Source organism: Macrotis lagotis, chromosome 1, assembly GCF_037893015.1.
Source record: "Macrotis lagotis isolate mMagLag1 chromosome 1, bilby.v1.9.chrom.fasta, whole genome shotgun sequence".
NCBI classification, from domain to species: Eukaryota; Metazoa; Chordata; class Mammalia; order Peramelemorphia; family Peramelidae; genus Macrotis; species Macrotis lagotis.
This window is the reverse complement of record NC_133658.1, coordinates 863,455,706-863,473,468: the sequence shown is the minus strand read 5'-3', so window position 1 is coordinate 863,473,468 and position 17,763 is coordinate 863,455,706. Positions and strand designations below refer to the sequence as shown.

Here is a 17,763-nt window from a genome sequence, read left to right as displayed (position 1 = left end):
GTTCTGACATTCTGTGTTCTAGGGACCCTTCTTACTCTCATATTCTTTGTTTTAAGAGACCTTCCAGCTGATAGCAAGATCCTGTCCAGTTCTAACATTCTACAATTCTGATTCTAATTCTTCCTATCCAACAGGCCCCTCCAACTATCCTTGGATGTCCCCAATAATCTCCTACCCCCACAATCAATCAATCAATCAACACACATCTATTAATCAGTTATAAATGAACTAGGTCCCTTCTTTCCCCACCTCAGCCCTCTTTCCAGCTTGGTCCCCAGGGGGCAGCTCTTAGGATTTGGGTCAGGAGGAAGTTCTTCTGGGGCCTCTATGGCCTTATTTGTTAGTGCTGGAAGCCCAGACTGAAGGGAGTGACTTGTCCCTATTTGTTCACTGGGGGCAGGGAGAACAGGGTCTTTCTGCACCAGTGACTTAGGATAATAGATTTCAAGGTGGAAGGAACCTCAGAGGACATCTAGTGCAAGCCTCTCATTTTATAGAAGAAGAAACTGAGGCCCAAGGTCACATGAGGGAAAGTGAAGTTCTCTGCTCAGGAGCCAGCATTCTTTTCACTGGACCTCCATCACAGAGAAGGTGGCATGGGCTGTGAGAGGGCAGGAGGGGGCACAAGGCATCTTAGGGGTGGGTTGGGAGTTCTTGGATCCATGAGAATATGGCATCCTCAAGTTCAGGGGCTGCATGAGGAGAGAGGACACCTCAATTCTACTCTTGATTCTGTTATTAATTTGCTGAATGACCTGTCCAAGAGGGCAGATCTTGTGTTTTATCTAAAATACAGATCTTCCCTAGCAGAGAGAAGCAGCTAGGTGCTGTAGTGGATAGGACACTGGGTCTGGAGTCAGGAAGACAGGGTCAAATCTGACTGTTTTTTAGCTATGTGGCCCTGGGGGAAGTCACTTAATCTCTCTTGGCTTCAGTTTCCCCAATTGTAAAATATGGATAATAACAGCACTTAACCTCTCAGGATTGTTGTGAGGATCAAATGAGATCATATTTGTAAAATGCTTAGTACAGCAGGTATGATTGAAATATATATTCCCTTCCCCTTTTCCTTTGATAGGACAGTGTTTCTGTATACAGTTAACACTTAATAAACGCTGACTTTCTATTCCTCAGTTTTCCCATTTTTTATAAACTCAGGGAACTACAGACTGGCTGGTTTCTAAGACCCCCTTCTAGCTCTGATAGGCTATGTTCTAATACTTTAATACTATATTCTGATTGTCTAGGAGGATCTGAAAGGTCAGAATTGGGTTAAGAGGAGGCAATGGCCAAGGACTGTAATAGGAGGGTAGGGAAGGACAGGAGCATCCTTCCATCACCCAGAAGGGAAGGTTAGTTGGTGCCAAGGCCTGCCCATGTGGTATCAAATCCTAGGCCCCCTCCCAAAGGGAGCAGCTGGAGGGAGGGGGAAGTGACAGCTCCCTCTTCTACTTCTCCTAGGTCTCGGGCTGTTAGGCAAGTGGGCCATGAGGGCTGAGCACACACAATCCACTTTTAACCAGAGCTGTGTGCAAACCCCAGGGAAGGCAGCAATCTTGGCAGCCAGAAAGAGCAGTGGACAGACAAAAAAGGGTGAGAAGTAGTCAGGGTTCCAGGAAGACCACAGGGCACCAAAGGGGCACCATCAGGGTAGTGGTCGGGAGGCAGGATGTCCAATTCTTGGCTCAGGGGCTGCCTCATCAACCCCTTCCCAACCATGCTGCCTTTCTTCCCAACCATGCTGCCTTTCTTCCCTAGATGCTTCTCTGACTCATCAGCCTCTTGTTATAGGTTCCCTGGGACACCCCTGGACCCTCGACACCTTCACCTCTACTTTTAATGAGCCTCATTAGTATCTTAGCCTGGAGCCTGGAGCCCCCAGACAGCCAGGTTCAGGGAGGGGTGGGGCATGCTGGGATAGAATGCCAGCTGGATTGCACCATTGCTGCTTGCCACCAACACCAATTGCCACCCCCCACAGGCATCAAACCCTGTCACCCACCCAGTGTGTCTAGTGCCTGCACCACCTGTCAACTGCCCAGCATGTCACCCAAACCGCCTGTCACCCAACTAGCATTTCACCCCGACCGCCTGTCACCAGCCCCATGTCAGAGACATCTGGCAAACCCCACTGGCACCAGTAAGAAACAAGGAAAAAAATGGGGCAAGTTCAGAGGGAGGAAGGAGACAGTGGCCAGAGGGGAGGAGAGGACTGGGGAGCACCCCAGGGATCTGCAGCATCACCATAGCAACCTTCATTCCCCAACCCCCATTCAGAACTAGAGAGGTCAGGGGTTGAGCTGGAGGGGGAGCCAAGTAGGAATGAGGGCAAGAGATAGAAAGGACCCCACTCCATCTCCCCCCCCACCCCAGCACCTCCTCAGCCCTGACCCTAGAAGCTGTACAAGCCAGTGGAAATTCATTTCAATGGTGCTGGTGGGGTGGTGGTGTTAAGAGTGTGACCTAGAATTGGCTTAGCCAGCCACCAATTATTTGGTTACACACACACACACACAGACACACATCCCTGCCTCATTTCTCCCCTCCTTTCTTCTCTTTCTCCCCTCAGCCCAGAGAGGGAGTGCTACTAGTCCAAGGTCACACAGAAGGAAGGAATAGGTAGATTGGGGAAGCAGGGAGGGGAGGGGGGAAGTTCCCTTATGGAATCAACCCTGATGACTCTGGCTTGAATGATTATGCTGTAATCTCTTCCACCCCAAGGTGACTGGGCCTGGGTGGCCCCCCCCAACCTTCCTGAGGCTCCTGTGAACAGATCCCCAGGGTCTGCATCTTCATGTTGCATTATTTATAAAACTGAGAATGAGCAACAGCTGCCATGTTCCTGCCCTGGTCACTCTTGCAGACCCAGTCCCTCCAGAGCCAAAGGGCTGGGTGGGGGCATGTGCCAGTCAAGGGCACAGGAAAGGGAGAAGAGGAAGAGGGATAGGTCAGCATTTCTTTTCTCCCTAAGGCAAGAACTCTGGCCCCTTCCATGAGAGCCCCCTTCCTCTCCCTCCCCCTCCCCAGACTGCCCTCTCCTTGGTAAACCCACAATCCCCATCTGGTCATTCATTCTGGGTCTGGAAGGTCTTAGGAAACAGGTCTCTGAATCCTTCATTACCTCCATGAGGACAGAGGAGCTGGAGCTGCCCCCACTTCCTGCCTCCCTGGCTCTTCCTGCCTATGGGTCAGTGATACTTGGGGTCTCTCAGCATATACAAGGTCAGGGTCTCCCCTCCTTGGGTTTTCTCCTAGACTGGCTGAGTGAGGCCTCCCTGCCCCACTCCCCTCCCCACCCCAACTGCTCTCCTCTCTTCTCCTCCAGGCAGGCAGCAAGCCACAGGATTACTTCTGCATGACTGCCCATCTCCACAGGGGGGTCGGAGACCCTCCGCCTACAGCAATCTTTAAAATTCCTCCAACCCAACCTCGCTCCCTCTCCCTGCAGTGCTCTTGCATCTGCTGCAGTCTGCCCGCCGAGCTGGGGCCTGCCGCCCACGGGCAGATGGGCACGGCCAAGGCCAGGCTCTGGGCATCCTCTCCCCCCTCCTCACTGCCACCGCCCCCATCCCTCTCCCTCTACCTCAGGTAGGCCAGATGGTCTCTGCCCCTTTAGACTTCAATCACCTATCCCTGGTGATGGCTGCCCCCTTCCCCTAATTCAGAACCTTCCAAGGGATGCTCTGACTCCATCTATGCATCCACAAAGCCCCCACCCCATCCTACTCTAGGATTATCAGTGGATTGCAGTTGTTCCCAGCTACCCAAAGGTCTGTAGCTGAAATAGTCATACATACACATACACACACACACACACACACACACACATATGGATATGTATATGCATGTCCATCAAAGTGTTAGTACTCCACATTAAATCAGCTTACAAACTGGGCCATACAAGTGAGCCTATGGCTGAGAGGTCCCGCTTCCAGGGCAGGGCAAAGGTTTATGCCCAAAGAGAGTCTTTCAATGTATGGTCTTCTCCCTAAGCCTGGCTCTTTTCTGCTCCCCTTTTCTCTGATTCTCCCATCCTCTGCTGAGGGGAGGGGGTGATGCTAGGGCCAGGCGCTGTGCCCACTGCTCCCTGGGGCCTGGAAGGCTGGCCAGAGAGATACAATCAATGTCACTAAATTTTTCAAGGCCCCTAATGGAGCCTCACTTCCCCAGAGCTTGGGGGGGGGGTGAGAGACAAGGGGGCCTTGCCAGACAGAGGAAATAGCACATGTCCTTGTTCCCTATAGCACCTCCAAGCCCAGTTGGGGTCCCTGGACTACTTGTTTTAGTCTCCCCACTAATCCCTCCAAGTCAATCCACTGCCCTCCTCATTTGGACCTCATGGGGCAGCAGTGATGAACAGGGCTTAAGGAAACCCTAAACTCATCCAAGGGTTCTGAAGATATAAATTTGGGCCAGGGATGAATTAGGATGGGGGGGGGCCTTTGGTCATGCCAAAGGATATTCTACACCCCCCCACCCCACCCCAGATGCAGGAAGCAGCAGCCCCCACCCAGGCCTTTAAATCACTCTTCTCTCCTTGCAGGGGCTGAGGCAGTTTCTGTGCATTCATAATTAGGGGGTGGAACAGATGGCGGAGATTCCTTTAAAATAATGCATCTATTAGAGTAACCTTCACTGTCGGGAATGCACTTCCATTCTGGGGAGTTGGGGGGGGGAGGGAAGAAGGCCAGGATCTTCAGCCCTCCCTGCTCAGCTCCAGAGGGGTGGAGGCCCCCTTCCCCAATCTCTCCTTCTGGCTCTCCTGGATCCGGCCATTCATTCATTACTGAATTTCCAAGGTGAATACCCCAGGAGATCACTTTTTCAGATGAGCCTCCTATGGTCATTCAACTTTTGGGTCTTCAGGTAACCATTTTCTTCTTGGTCCCCCTTCTTCCAAGCTACTACAGTCCAAGCCCTACTGCTTGAGATAAGGTGCTTTGAGATCATGCCCAGGGAAGTTGTCTTGCTGCCCCCTAGTCTTCCTCAAGAATCTATCCCAACAGGCAAGGTTGAGGGAGATTGGTCACAGAATGACACAGTTATTTGTTCAGAGACTGGACAGACCCAAACTTCACTGTCCCAGAGTAGGGTTTCAGTGTCAAGGAATGCCAGAGCCTGCCTGGGAGGGAAGGGGAGAGAAGAGCTCCAGCTAAGAGGGGGCTCAGGGAAGTGGGAAAACAGAGAGACAGAGAGGCTGGAGCCATCTGTGCCATGGTGGGTACCATGTCCCAGAGAAAGAGGGTTGGATGGGAAAGGAGATGTGGGTGAAATAAAAAAGACTAGGGATGAGGGGAAAATGAGAAAGGGGAGGGAAGAGGAGTGTATTTTTGAGAAAGTGTATGTAGGGGACTATAGACAATCTGTTTGTATATCTGGAGGCATTGTTGGGTAGTAGGCAATTTCTGTGTAAAGATGAGTGGATCAGCAGGTTTTAGGGATTTCTTACAGGAAGGTCTGGGGGGCCTGGAGGGAGAAGTCATGACTCCACCCACCATGACAGCCTCTGAAACTTCCCACCAGAATATCCTCACACCTGTATTGTGTGTGTGTGTGTGTGTGTGTGTGTGTGTGTGTGTGTGTGTGTAAGGGAAGGTGTTTCTGGAGGTGCAAATGGGTTTCTGAAGGGTCTGGATGAAGGACTGGCTATGGGGAACCTTTGTGTTTGGGGTGGCTGCCAAGGGCTACAGAGTTGTATTGGGGATGAGTGATGAAAGTGTTTATAGGGAAGAACAGGGAACATGGAGATGTGTGTTAGTATATATTTGGGGTGTGTAGGGAGTTGGAACAGTAACAACTGAGATGGGGGTGCTTGGGGTACCCATGCAGTTGGAGGTAATTCAGCAGATAGTGAGTGGAGGGGGTAGGGGGTTAAGTTTGCAGAAACTGAGGCCTGTTGGGGATGGAGCTGCAAGGTGTGTAAGCTGATGGGGGGTATTTCCCATGAGTTGGGGGAAGGAAATGTCAGAGATGCTTCATTTGCAAGGAACAGGCCTCTCTTAAGCCTGGCCCAGAGTTTGGGAGGAGGGAGAAAAAACAGGCCCAGGTCCATCTGTCTGTGCCCAGGGCCCGAGAAGAGCTCCCTCCTCCTCTCTTCCTTGCTGGCTCCCTGGGGGGGCGGGGGGGGGGGCGGGAGCAGATTCCAGCCCACCCATCTGCCTTCAGATATTTAGTGGTGGAGAGAGCAGCCTCCTTGCTGCCTTTAGGGCATTGCTATGTTTGAAGCATCACAGGCAAGGAGGGAGGTGGTGGTGGGGGGCATGAAAACAGGCCTTGTGAATTGTTCTCAGCTCCTCAGAAACCACTGACGCCAGGCAGAAGAGAGGAGTGGGGGCACATGAAGCACAAGGATGGTGGTGGGGGGAGCCAGCCAGGCATCCAGTTTCCTGGGGCTTTGGGGTCAGAGGCCTTCTGGGGAAGAGAAGGCAGTAGGAGGAGGGAGTCTTTAGGTCAGCTCCTGGGCCCCCAGCCTCAGGATTGGGATGAGGGGGTGACAGCTAAGATGGTAGGGATCAGCATTTTGTCTATGTCTATGTATGCATGTCAGACTTCTATAGTCTTCTCACTCATGTGCTGTGCCCTCCTCCCCCCAGACCCCTCTGAGGAAGGGGGAGGGGGAAATGTGTAAATTTTTTCCCCCTCTTTCTCTACCCAGTCTATCAGCCTCTTCCTGTGTAGCTGGCCTAGGTTCTGGCCTCCCTAGGGGCCCCAACCTGTGGATGGGGTCTTCCCCCATAATTCCCCTCCCAATTGGATGTCCAGTTCTATGGACAGCACCTTTACCCACCCAAATCTTTTAACTTCTTCCCAGAAACACACTCTAGGGCTCTGCCCTATAACCAAGTGGCTTCTCATCAGTCCTGAACACTCTGTGTGTGTGTGTGTGTGTGTGTGTGTGTGTGTGTGTGTCTAAAGTAAAGTATTCCTATGATAAGATAATGTGTGTGAGAGATAAGATGTTATATCTATGTCATGGGAAGTCTGTCTGAGACATAAGAATATATGCACATCCACAAGTGTGTGTATGTATGGAGGTGTGAGACTATGTTTAAGTGAGAGACAAACTCTGTGGGTGTGACAAAAGTGTGTGTGACACAAGGGTTGTATGGACATGTGCGCACAAGGGGTCAGAGTGTTTGTGAGTGAATATGTTTTGGGTAGTTGAGCAGAAAGGTACTAGATGTGTCTCTCAGCCTAAATGGAAAAGAGAAAGGTGTTTAAAACTCTGTCTGTGTGTGTGTGTGTGTGTGTGTGTGTGTGTGTGTGTGTGTCAGTCAGACAGACAAAGAGAGGGAGAGAGACAGAAAGTGGGGGAGGGAGAGGAGAGAGATACAGAGACAGAGAGACAAAGAGGAAGGGAAAAGAAAGAGAAAAGCAGAGAGGGAGGTAGGAGGGGAGAGGGGAGGGAGGGAGGGGGAGAGGGAGGGAGAGAGAGAGAGAGGGAGGGAGAGAGAGAGAGAGAGAGAGAGAGAGAGAGAATATCAGGACATTTGTATAGTTTGTATGACAAGTGTGTGGATGAGAACATAACTGGCTAAGGGGAGGGACCTGGTATGTTTATGCCACTGTCTTTCTCTTCATATCTCAGTATGGCCTTGCTCAGCACCATGATCTTAATAAGAACAACGTGACTAAGAGTAGTATTGGGGGGCTGGAGGGGGTACATCCCCTTCTCTTGACCCAGAGTTCAAAAGAAAACAGAAGAACCCTGGGCCTAGGAATTTAGAGGCTCCTGGCCCAGATATATGAGGAGAGGCATCAGGGAGCAGAGAGGTAAAGGCAAAAGATGAGAACATCTTTGAATCTTTCATCTCTCTCTCTTCTCTCTCTCTCTCTTTTCTTTCTCTCTCTCTCTCTCTCTCTCTCTCTCTCTCTCTCTCTCTCTCTCTGCCTTTGCCTGTTCCTGTCTGTGTTTGTCTCTGCCTGTCTGCCTGTCTGTCTCTTGGTCCATCTGCCTGTTTCTTCTGTCTGCTATGTATCTATTGGTCAGTCTCCATTTCTGTCTGTCTCTCTCTGTCCATGTCCATCTGCCTCCATCTGTATGTGTGTATCTCTCTGTCCATCTGTTCATCCATCCATCTGTCCACACACAAGCTTCCATCTCTTATCTATTATTTTGTGTGTGTGTGTGTGTGTGTGTGTGTGTGTGTGTATGTGTGTGTGCACATGTCAGTGGCCACCTCCCCTGTGGTCAAGTTGAGTCCCCTTCCTGGCCCAGGCCATACTCAGGTGGGGGGGAGGGGTGCTGGAGGGAGGGAAGCTGCCAGGGCTGGGGCCAGAGTAGCAGCTTCTAGAAACTTTAGTGGCAGCTGGGCTGGGAGGGGATGGAGGGGCCAAGCCAGCTGCAGAGCAGGCCCCTCCTCCTAGGATTCCCCCCTAAGGACCCCTGAGTTGGCTGTGTGTTTGTATGTGTGTGTGGGGGGGGTTGGGGTGGGGACAGATCAGGGCTGGGAGCCTGAGGGATGAAGCTAAAACTAACTGAAGTATTCAAACCCCTGGGGGGTAAGGGGGTGGGGTTCTGTGAAGAGGCCTTAACTAGAGTCCCTCTTCTCAAAGGCCCCCATGACTGATAGGGGAGGGGTTCAGTAGGAACCAGTGAGCCCTGGGCCTGTGGCCAGAGTAGAGAGAAGGCATTAGGACCCAGAGGCGCCTGGGAGGAGAGGGCACCAGGGGAGCCCAGGCCTCAGGGGAGGGAGGGGCTGAGACTAAGTGCTTCCTGTCAGCTGGGGACTGGGGGGCCCCCTCCCCTCCTTTCTGTGGTCTCAGGGGACCCCCTCTCACTCTTGAAGGGGGGGGGGGGAAGACTGGAGGTGCTCTCCAGTTTGGCCCTGAGGCTTCCAAACCTCCGTGCCAGTGTCCATGAGGGCACAAGTGGCAGGCCCCCTCTCCCAGGGTACTGGATGAGCTCCCAGCCTGGCCGAGACCCATGCCTACCCAGCTCACTCAGAAGGCTCTTTTTGCCAGGCCCCTGAAATCAGCCCTGGGGGCCCTGCTGTTAGATATAGAGCAGGGAGGAGCCCCAGGTTCAGCCTTGGCCAGTACTGCCCTCCAGCCCTGCCTAGGTCCACCCTGACCCCAGCTGCCCCTTGGGTTATATGACTGGGGCCAGGCCTGGGAGACCTCACACCTCTAGCTCTCTTCCTAAGGAGTCGACCTTTTACCTGAAATCCAAAACTTGGGAGTTCTACCTCCCAGATGTCCAATAAACCCAGATAAATTACCTAGGGCAAAGCTTTTCTTCTCCCTTGAGCCTCTAAAATGAGACAACTGGAATGGTCTCTCCCCTCTCTAACATTCTGTATTCTAAGGTCCACCTCAGTTCTAACATTCTATATTCTAAGGTTTTTCCCCAGTTCTGACATTCTGCATTCTAAAGTCCCCTTTAAGTTGTAGAGTTCTTTATTCTTAGGTCATTTTCAGTTCTAATATGTTAGAACTAAAGGTCTTCTTTGATCTGACAATCCATGTTCTAAGGGTCCCCCAGTTCTAAAATTTTATGCTCTATAGGCCCTCCCAGCTGACATTCTATGTTCTAAGAGCCCTTCCAGCTCTGACATGACATGTTTTAAAGACCCAACCAGTTCTAACATTCTGTGTTCTAAGTTCCATCCCAATTCTGACACTCATTCCACATTCCCACATTCCCTATTTTAAGGTTCCCTTCCAAATCTGACATTCCATAATTCTAAACACTCAGGTCCCTACCTACCTTCCTTAAATTACCAGTATTAAGTGTTGCCCTGAGCACTGCTTCCTAGAAGCCAAGGTCACTATCCCAATTGATGGACCCTGACCTCTACTGAAGTTGGGCTGTCTAGGAGTTTACCCCTCTTCAAAAATCCAAGGGATATAGGCACCCTGGGTCCCAATCCTTCCAGAATTCCAGTGAATTCTAGGAGGTGATTTGGCATCTAATTTGTAACCTTTACTTCCCCAAATCCAGTGGCTGGCACTTTTGCTGTTCTCTTCCCTGATTATAATTATTTGGTCCCACCTGTACCCCACATCTGCTGGAGACCCAGTTCCCAACCACCTGTAGGCAACCTGTAGGAAGGTCCCACTCTGTACCCACTTGCACAGATGAGGAAAACTAAGGTTCCTGGGAAGGGACTGGCTAGGGTGGAGCTTCAAAGTAGGACAGGGCCTTTCTGCCAGAGACCAGGCTGAGCCTGGGGGACCCAGCCCCAGGGAAAGTTCACCCTGGCTTCATTTGACTGCACTGCTAAGGCTAGTGGGGGGGGGATGTCTCCAATGGACTCTCCCCCTGCCTTTCTCCAGAGGCTCCTCTCCCCCACACTTCATTTTCCCTCCTGCCTTCTCTCCTCTTGGGCATAGAATGAGAATGTCAGCACTAACAGAAGACTGCCAGGGCTGCAAGAGCCCTTAAGAACTCATCTGATCCAACCTCTTCATTTTACTGAGGAGGAAATTGAGGCCCAAAGAAGGGGGGATGATTTGTCCAAGGTCACATAACAAGTGACTGCCAGAACGCTTGCCTGACCCCCAGGCCAGTACTCTCAGCACTGTGCCTCATGTCTGGCTCTGCTCCTCTCTCCTGAGCTTCTGGAAGGCTGACTCATTGATTCCCCTCCCCTCTCCTGCCAGCCTGCCAGCCCGCCCACCCTGGGGGGCCCTGGCCACCTCCGCTTCCCTAGGCTTGGCCACAAGGCCACCCACTCTCCTCCCAAAAGGCCCTGCCCCACCCCCATGCTCCCCAAATCTAACCTTCCCCCCAACATTCACATGAATGTCAACAACTGGCAAGGTCCTGCCTTCAGGGGGCTTTGACTCCACAGTCACCAAAAATCCCCTCAAACTTAGTTTTAGTTTTTCTTGTTTTTTCTCAATCTGCATCTGGGGAGAGGCTAGGGGGTTTCTCCATATCCTGGGGCCAGATCAGAAATTAAATGTCCCCCAGTGCTTGCTTGTTCCACTTCTCCTCTCTCCTCCACACTTCAAACACACACACACACACACACACACACACACACACACACACACACACACACACACACACACACACCCCTCCCCTCCCCAACACTGGACCATTCATTTGTCTAGATTGCTTTCCTCATGGGGGACCAGGGTAAGAGGGGGGTTCTTTTCTCCAGGACTACATAGATTTTCTTATCACCACTCCTACCGGATAATATATCTACCCACTGCTGCTTACTCTCCCCTCATCTGCCTGTGGTTCCCTCTCACCACCTGCTCCTGGCTATATCTTGCCCTTCAACCACTATTATACTGTGACTGCCTCTCTGTCTCTCTCTCCCTCCCCTCTTTCCATGGTCTCTTTTTCCCCTCTTCTTCCTATCTGTCTCTATCTCTCTTTCCCCAGTCTCTCTCCCCTCCCTCCTCTGTCTCTGCTCTCTCTCCCTCCCTCCCTCTTTCCTCAGTCTCTCTCTTCCTCCTTCTCCCTCCACATCCACACTGTCTCTCCTCTCCTCCCTCCCTCTCCTACCACCTCCCTCCACATCTCCACTTCTTCTGCTTTCTCCCTTGGGGGGGGGTCCATCTGCTGGCATTAGTAACATCTTTCCTTGTTTCCTCCTGCCCTCCCCAACCTTGCCCCACCCTGGCTTCTCAGCTCTCTCTGTGGCAGCCTGCTGCAAAAGCACATAGGGCCAGATCGGGTCTACCATTTAAAGGGGTCTTTTGGATCCAATGCCCTCAAGGTTTTAGCCAGGTCAAGGACTAGAGTCGCTTCAGAAGGCAGGAGGAAGCCAAGGGCACGGGCTCTCCTGGGACCATATCATTTGGCCTTGAGAGGCTGGGACTGGTAAATGGTGTTCACCAGGATTTACTGACTGGGTTCCCTCCTACCAAAAGACTCAAGTTGTCTCTAGGGTTCTTGGGACATTGGACTAGATAATTCCAAACTCTAAATTCTATGTTCTAAGGTCTTCGGTTCTAAAACAAGGACTCATAAGTTTTTGTGTTGTAGAGCAGGAAAGCTTTTGAAACCCTTCTCAGAATAAGTTTTTTAGATGCATAAAATAAAATCCATAGGATTAAAAAGGAGCCCAATTATATGGAAATATGGTTATCAAAATATTTTTAAAAACATGCCAAGGTAAGAGCCCCTGTTCTAAGGTGATTTCTAATTCTATCACTCTTTATTTTAACTTCCTTATGTTCCAAGTCCCCTTCCAGCTTTAACATTTTCTGTTTCAGTGTTCTCACATTCTGTGCTCCAAGGTTCTTTTCAGCTCAAGAACCCAGTGATTTGCTGCCCACAGGGACAGCAACAGGCAAGGGGAAGGAGAGTGAACCCTGAAGGAGAGAGCCCCAGATTAAAGTGGGAAGGAGGCAAAGATTCTAAAAAGTCCCTGTTTTCAAAGCTTGTTCCCTCTCCCTAGAAGAAGCCTCCACAGAAGAACCTCCTCCTTTCCAGGCTCATGCCCCCCAAACGCCCTATGCTGAGGGCTGGGCAGCACAGCTGGGATCCGTGCCCACAGAAACAGGCACTAGGGAGAGGCCCTGTCCTTGAGTCTTCTTTATAACTGAGCTCCCCCCTCCCCACCTCCACCTCAAGCCAAGATAGCAGTGGGGAGAAGCACGAGGACCCAATCCCTTGGCATCTCCCTGCCCAGCAATGGGCAACTCCAGGGGGCTCTGTTGCCCCTTCCAGACCTTCTGGACAAGGGTCTGACTTTAGATACAGCACCAGCAAGAGGGGAGGGAATCACATTCAATCCCCAGCCCTTGAAGTGTTCAGCTCAAGGAGGGTGACCCCAGCCCCATCTCTCCCAGGGGGAGGTGGGCCAGCTCTGCCCCTCTCCTGCCCCAGCTCCCTAGCGAACACAGTAAATGGCAGGCTGTTTTTCTTTACGACACCAAATTACCCCAGAGCTCGGCAGCTCCTTCCATCATTGCCTCCACCATAGATCACATTAAAAACTCACAGAGGGCAGCTTAAACACATTGCATTTGTTTCTCTCTATATTATTTCAAAAGTAACGGCATTAAAAATGGATTTTACTACGGAAAATAAATATCCGCACGTGGACGAGTAGGCCGGCTGGGAGGGAGGGGGCCACCAGGGGGAACCCCAGGCATGGACCAGAGAAGCAAGAGAATGATGGCAAGGAGAGATTAGACCACACCCCAGCTGTCTCCCCCTCCTTAGCACCTGTCCCCCCTCCCCATTTCCTACCCCCATCATCTATAGTGCGCCCCTCAGCCGGGCAAAGCCTTTACCAGTCTGGACTGGTGCCCGCTGGTCTTGGCTGGCTATCAAAAGCCGATCCCTTCATCGCCCTCCCCTCGCAGGCATCTGAGAGGAGGGGCTCTGGGGCGAGCTGCCCGCCTGTCCCTAGGGGTCACGCAGGTTATTGACCCAAAGGCAAAATATGAATTCCAGCGACCATTGAGTTTGATTTTCCATTAGTAGGAAAATAAATATGTATCTGCTCAAAGCCTGGAGTGTCAATACACACCAGTTCCTGGGGGGTGGGTGAGGTGGGCCTTGATAGAGCCAAGACAGAGTTCTCACCTCTGCCCCTCCAAGACAGCCCCCAAGGCATGAGGAAGCAGGGGAGCCAGCAGAGAAGATGATTCCACTCCCCCCCCCCACACACACACCTGAGTCCCTAGATTCCCAGCTACAACCCAACAATGCAGTACCCCAAGAGCTCACATAATACAGGGTCACAGATAGTCCCCAGCCCTGAAGGGGGCAATACCCCAGCCCATTCACATGTAACTCGGACCCCTGGGTGAGGCCTGTGTTTGTCCCCCCTTGGACTAATTCTACCAGATACCATGGAAACACCTGGCAAGGACCGCGGGCCCCCAAGTTCCCCTCCTTTGTGTGGAGACCCCACCGCCTCAGGGAACAGGAGCAGGAGGGTGGCCGCTGTCTTTACCCCCACCAGGGGGCCCAGCAAGAACCATGCCTCCTCAACAGGAGGGAGACCCAAGAATCTGCTTGGGCTGTGCTTTCCACAACGGTGCCTGGGTCCAGCTATGGTTGGCACTGCCAGGCAGCCAGTGGTGCAGAAGGGGAGCCTGAGCCCTGAGCTTTGTTCCCAGCACAGCCCAGACCCCTGCGTCGGCTAACAGCTCTATGTGGAGGGTCCAGGGCATGGTGCTAGCTGGCTTTTCTTCCTCTTCCTCCTCCTCCTCTTCTCACCATCCTCCCCGCCTCCCCAGGGAAAGGACAGAGCTACTCTTGCCAGGTTCTCCTCTCCTCCCCCCCTCCCTTTGACATCTGGTCCAGCCCCAGCCCTCTGGGGTCTGTGGTACAGAATTCCTGCCCCCACCAGTTCTGGTGCCCGCTCTCTGCCCCCAGGGGGACTGCCCCTGCACTCCATTCGAGCCAAGCCCATCCCCACATCCTTCCTTCCCTCCAGCTGCCTGGGGCCTGGCCTGTTCATCCCACCAGCCCAGCCCAGCAGGGGCCCTGTGGGTCAGGGCAGGGGGGGGGGGGGAGCAGAGGAGACCCCCCCCCCCCCCAGCCGATCCTCTGCTGGATATCGGCCCTTTCCTGTAGTGCAGGAAACAGGGCTCTTTCCTACAGACAGCCAGCGCCTGCCCCCTGCCTCTCTCCTCCACCTCGCCAGGGGGAAGGTGGGAGGCTGGCCCCTGGGGAAAGGCTTTCTCATCCAGAATCTGCCAACTTCCCCCGGCCCCTGCCCCGCTGACAGCTGTCACTCAGTGACCCGGGGGTGGGGGTGGGGGTCCAGCCCGGCAAGGGCCTCTGCGATCCGAGCCCCAAAGGAGACGCATCCAGGAGAGCCATTATTTATTTATTTATGCAAAAGTGAGCCGACTTTGTTAGACAGACAGGTAGCTGGGCCCACCTCCTGGGCTCCCCGACCTAGATTCTGGCTCCCCCTGTCCCCCAACGGCTCCCCCCGCCACCCCCGGCTCCCGCCCTGCAACTCTGGGGAGTCGGGGGAACTCGGGGCTCTGGGGGGCCGGGGGGAGCCCCCCTCCCTCCGCAGTCCCCGCCCCCCCCTGCAGATGGGCTCCCCCCTCCCCCCTCCAGTCACATTCCCGAACCGCTGAAGCAATTTACAGTTCGACATCGGAAGGCAGAGGAGGAGAGGAGAGGGGGAGAAGAGGGGGAGAGGGGGAGAAGAGGGGGAGAAGAGGGGGAGAGGGGGAGAAGAGGGGGAGAAGAGGGGGAGAGAGGGGGAGAAGAGGGGGAGAGGGGGAGAAGAGGGGGAGAGGGGGAGAAGAGGGGCAGAAGAGGGGCAGAAGAGGGGCAGAAGAGGGGGAGGGGGGAGAAGGGGAGAGGGGGAGAGGGGAGAGAAGAAGGGGAGAGAAGAAGGGGAGAAGGGGGGGAGAAGGGCAGCGGGGGGGCGGGGGGCAGGGGGCAGGGGCAGGGGCGCGGGCGGGGCGGGGGGCACGGCCGCTCCCCGCCCCGCCGGCGGCCGCCCCGCGCGCAGACAAAGGCGGCCGGCCCCGCGGGCACCGCAGCCCGGGCCGGGGCCGGGGGAGGGGCCGGGCGCGGGGCGCACTCACCGAACCGGGGGGCTCCGTCCGCGGGGGCCGCTGTGCTCCGGCGACGCGGGCTCCGGGCGGCTGCCGGGAGAGGCGCGGACCCTGAGCGCCCCGGGCCGGCGCTGACAGCTCCGGGCGGCGCCCCCCGCCCGCTCTCCTGGCGCTCTCCCTCGCTCTCGGGGGCTCGCCCCCCCCCCCCCAGCAGCCCCCCGCGGCCGGCGCGCGCGCGCGTGCCCGGGCCGCCCCCGCCCCCTCCCCGCCCGCGGGCCGGACCCCCCGCGCGGGGCTGGGCGGAGAGGAGAGGGCAGCGGCGGCGGCGGCTCCGGCCCCCCCCGCCGCCCCCCGCCGCCCCCCCGCCGCCGCGGTGTAGCGCTGCCCGCCCGCCCGCCTCCCGGGGCCCGGGCTCCCGCTCCCTCTCCCTGCCTGGCTTCCTCAGCCTCCGCCGCCGCCGCCGCCTCCGCCGCTGCTGCCGCCGCCGCTGCTGCCCCTGCCGACTGTGAGCTCGGCTTACCTTCCCTGCTCACCATCCGGAACCCCAGGGAGAGCTCGGCCCGGAGCATGCCGGGAGTTGTAGTTCCCGCCCGGCCGCCGGCAGCGCCGCGTGCGGCCCGAGGGGGCGGGCGGCGGGGCTCGGCCGCGGGGCCGCGGGGGGCTCCGCTCTGCCCCGCCACGGGCGGCTGCCCCCCCCCAGGGGCCGGGGGCCCCGCGCCCCGTCCGTCGGCCCCGGGGCCGCGTGCCAGCCCGAGCGGCGGCGCCGCGGCTTCGATCGCCGTCGCCCAGGCGCACGGCCGGGGACGGACCGCGGAGCACTCCCGGCGCGGCCGGAGGCCTGGGGTGCAAAAGACCAGGCACCCCCCTGCTAGCGGGCGGCGGGCAGCGCAGGGCTTGCCGAGGGGGACCCCTGGGATCAGGAGGGGGGTCCCGGAGAGGAAAAGAACCCGCCCCCGGGGAGCCCCAGGCCCTTTGGAAAATGGCCCTCCCTTGGAGCAGGCCCCCCTGCAAGCCCCCAGGACCCCCGTTTTTCAGGGAGGACAGCACCCGGTTACCATTTCTTTCCCACCTCCATAGGGGTTGCGGGAAGAAAAGCAGACGGGCCTCTTAGACGGAAAACGCCGGGCTAAGCTCTAGATAATCTCCCAGATAGATGCGAATAGCGATGTATCCCCGTTATACCCGCCAGGTAGTTGCAGGTGCAGCGTGCCAGAGGGTTATAGAGACTAAGAGACTAGGCATTTCCCAGAAGGGGCCAGTTCGGGATAAGGGTGGGAGCCTGGAGATCAAATCCTGGGGTAGGGGAGGGAAACATAGTTCAGCCATCATCTGCCCGCATCTCCCTGGGCTGGGGTCTGACTCTGCATCTTTCCACCTCACCCAACTTCCTGGTGTCCGACTGTGTCTGGGTCTCTGGCCTCCTTTCCTATGCCTTTGTTGTTCAGTTGGCTTCTGGCTCCTCTTTGGACCCTATGATAATTCTCGTGTGACAGTGGAACTGGAGGGGGAAAGGGAGGAGTTGACAGCTTGAACATCCAACTTTCTTCAAAGTTGCCCTTGTCATTGATTCCCCTGCAAAGACTGATGCCAGGCTCTTTCTGGGAAAGAATGCCCTTCCCCCCTAGTCCCTAGCCTCAGAGGCAGTTGAGACTCTTCCAGAGGGCACTAAGATGTGTTTGTTGGGGCTAGGGTGGGGCAGGAGATAATATCTCCCATTTGAGCCTCACATCCTGTGGAATGATACAGGAGTAGAATCATTGATTCTTCGGGGGTGGGGGGGAGATCTGGATTTCAACTACTGATGTAATCTTGGGCAAGCCACTCTTTTTCCTTGACCTCAGTTTCCCCATCCCTAAAAATGAAAGGGTCAGACCAGATGGTTTCTGAGTTCCAGTTCTTTAGATTTATGATCCTTTGAAGATAGGGACTGTTATTCTCATTCCACAAATGAAGAAACTGAGGCTCAGGGGGGTACAAGGCATGGGAATCTATTAGAAAGCCTGCCTTTTAGGCTCTTTCCCCTAAGAAGAGAAGGGAAGAGGGGGGGCATCAGAGTTTTTCTGCCCCATGACTTAGTATCCTGATGGGTCCAGGGAAGCTTTTCCCACCCTGCCTCTAGGGACTACAGAGTCCCCTGGCACCCTAGCCCAAAGAAGCCTATTTCCCCTGGAAAGTAGAATCTGTTTTAGGTTCAAAGATTTATTAATTGAATGGGAAGCATTAAAAGGTCAGGAATTAATCAAAGAGATGCTTAAGGCTGTCAGAGGCCCTTCTTCAGGTTTGGATCCAGGCTCTACAGTTATCATAAAATATACATCA

General features: G+C 54.8%; 1 protein-coding gene across 2 annotated transcripts in view; it reads right to left on the bottom strand.

Annotated features, from left to right (window-relative positions):
• Nucleotides 1–15,943, bottom strand: part of AHDC1 (AT-hook DNA binding motif containing 1) — an 86,073-nt gene extending 70,130 nt beyond the window's left edge. For both annotated transcript variants that reach the window (XM_074217975.1, XM_074217974.1), the window contains exons 1-2: nt 15,877–15,943; nt 15,475–15,534 (exon numbers count right to left, since the gene is read on the bottom strand). The gene's annotated coding sequence lies outside the window, so the exon portion shown is untranslated. The remainder of the gene's footprint in view (nt 1–15,474; nt 15,535–15,876) is intronic.
• Between the last annotated feature and the right edge of the window lie 1,820 nt (nt 15,944–17,763).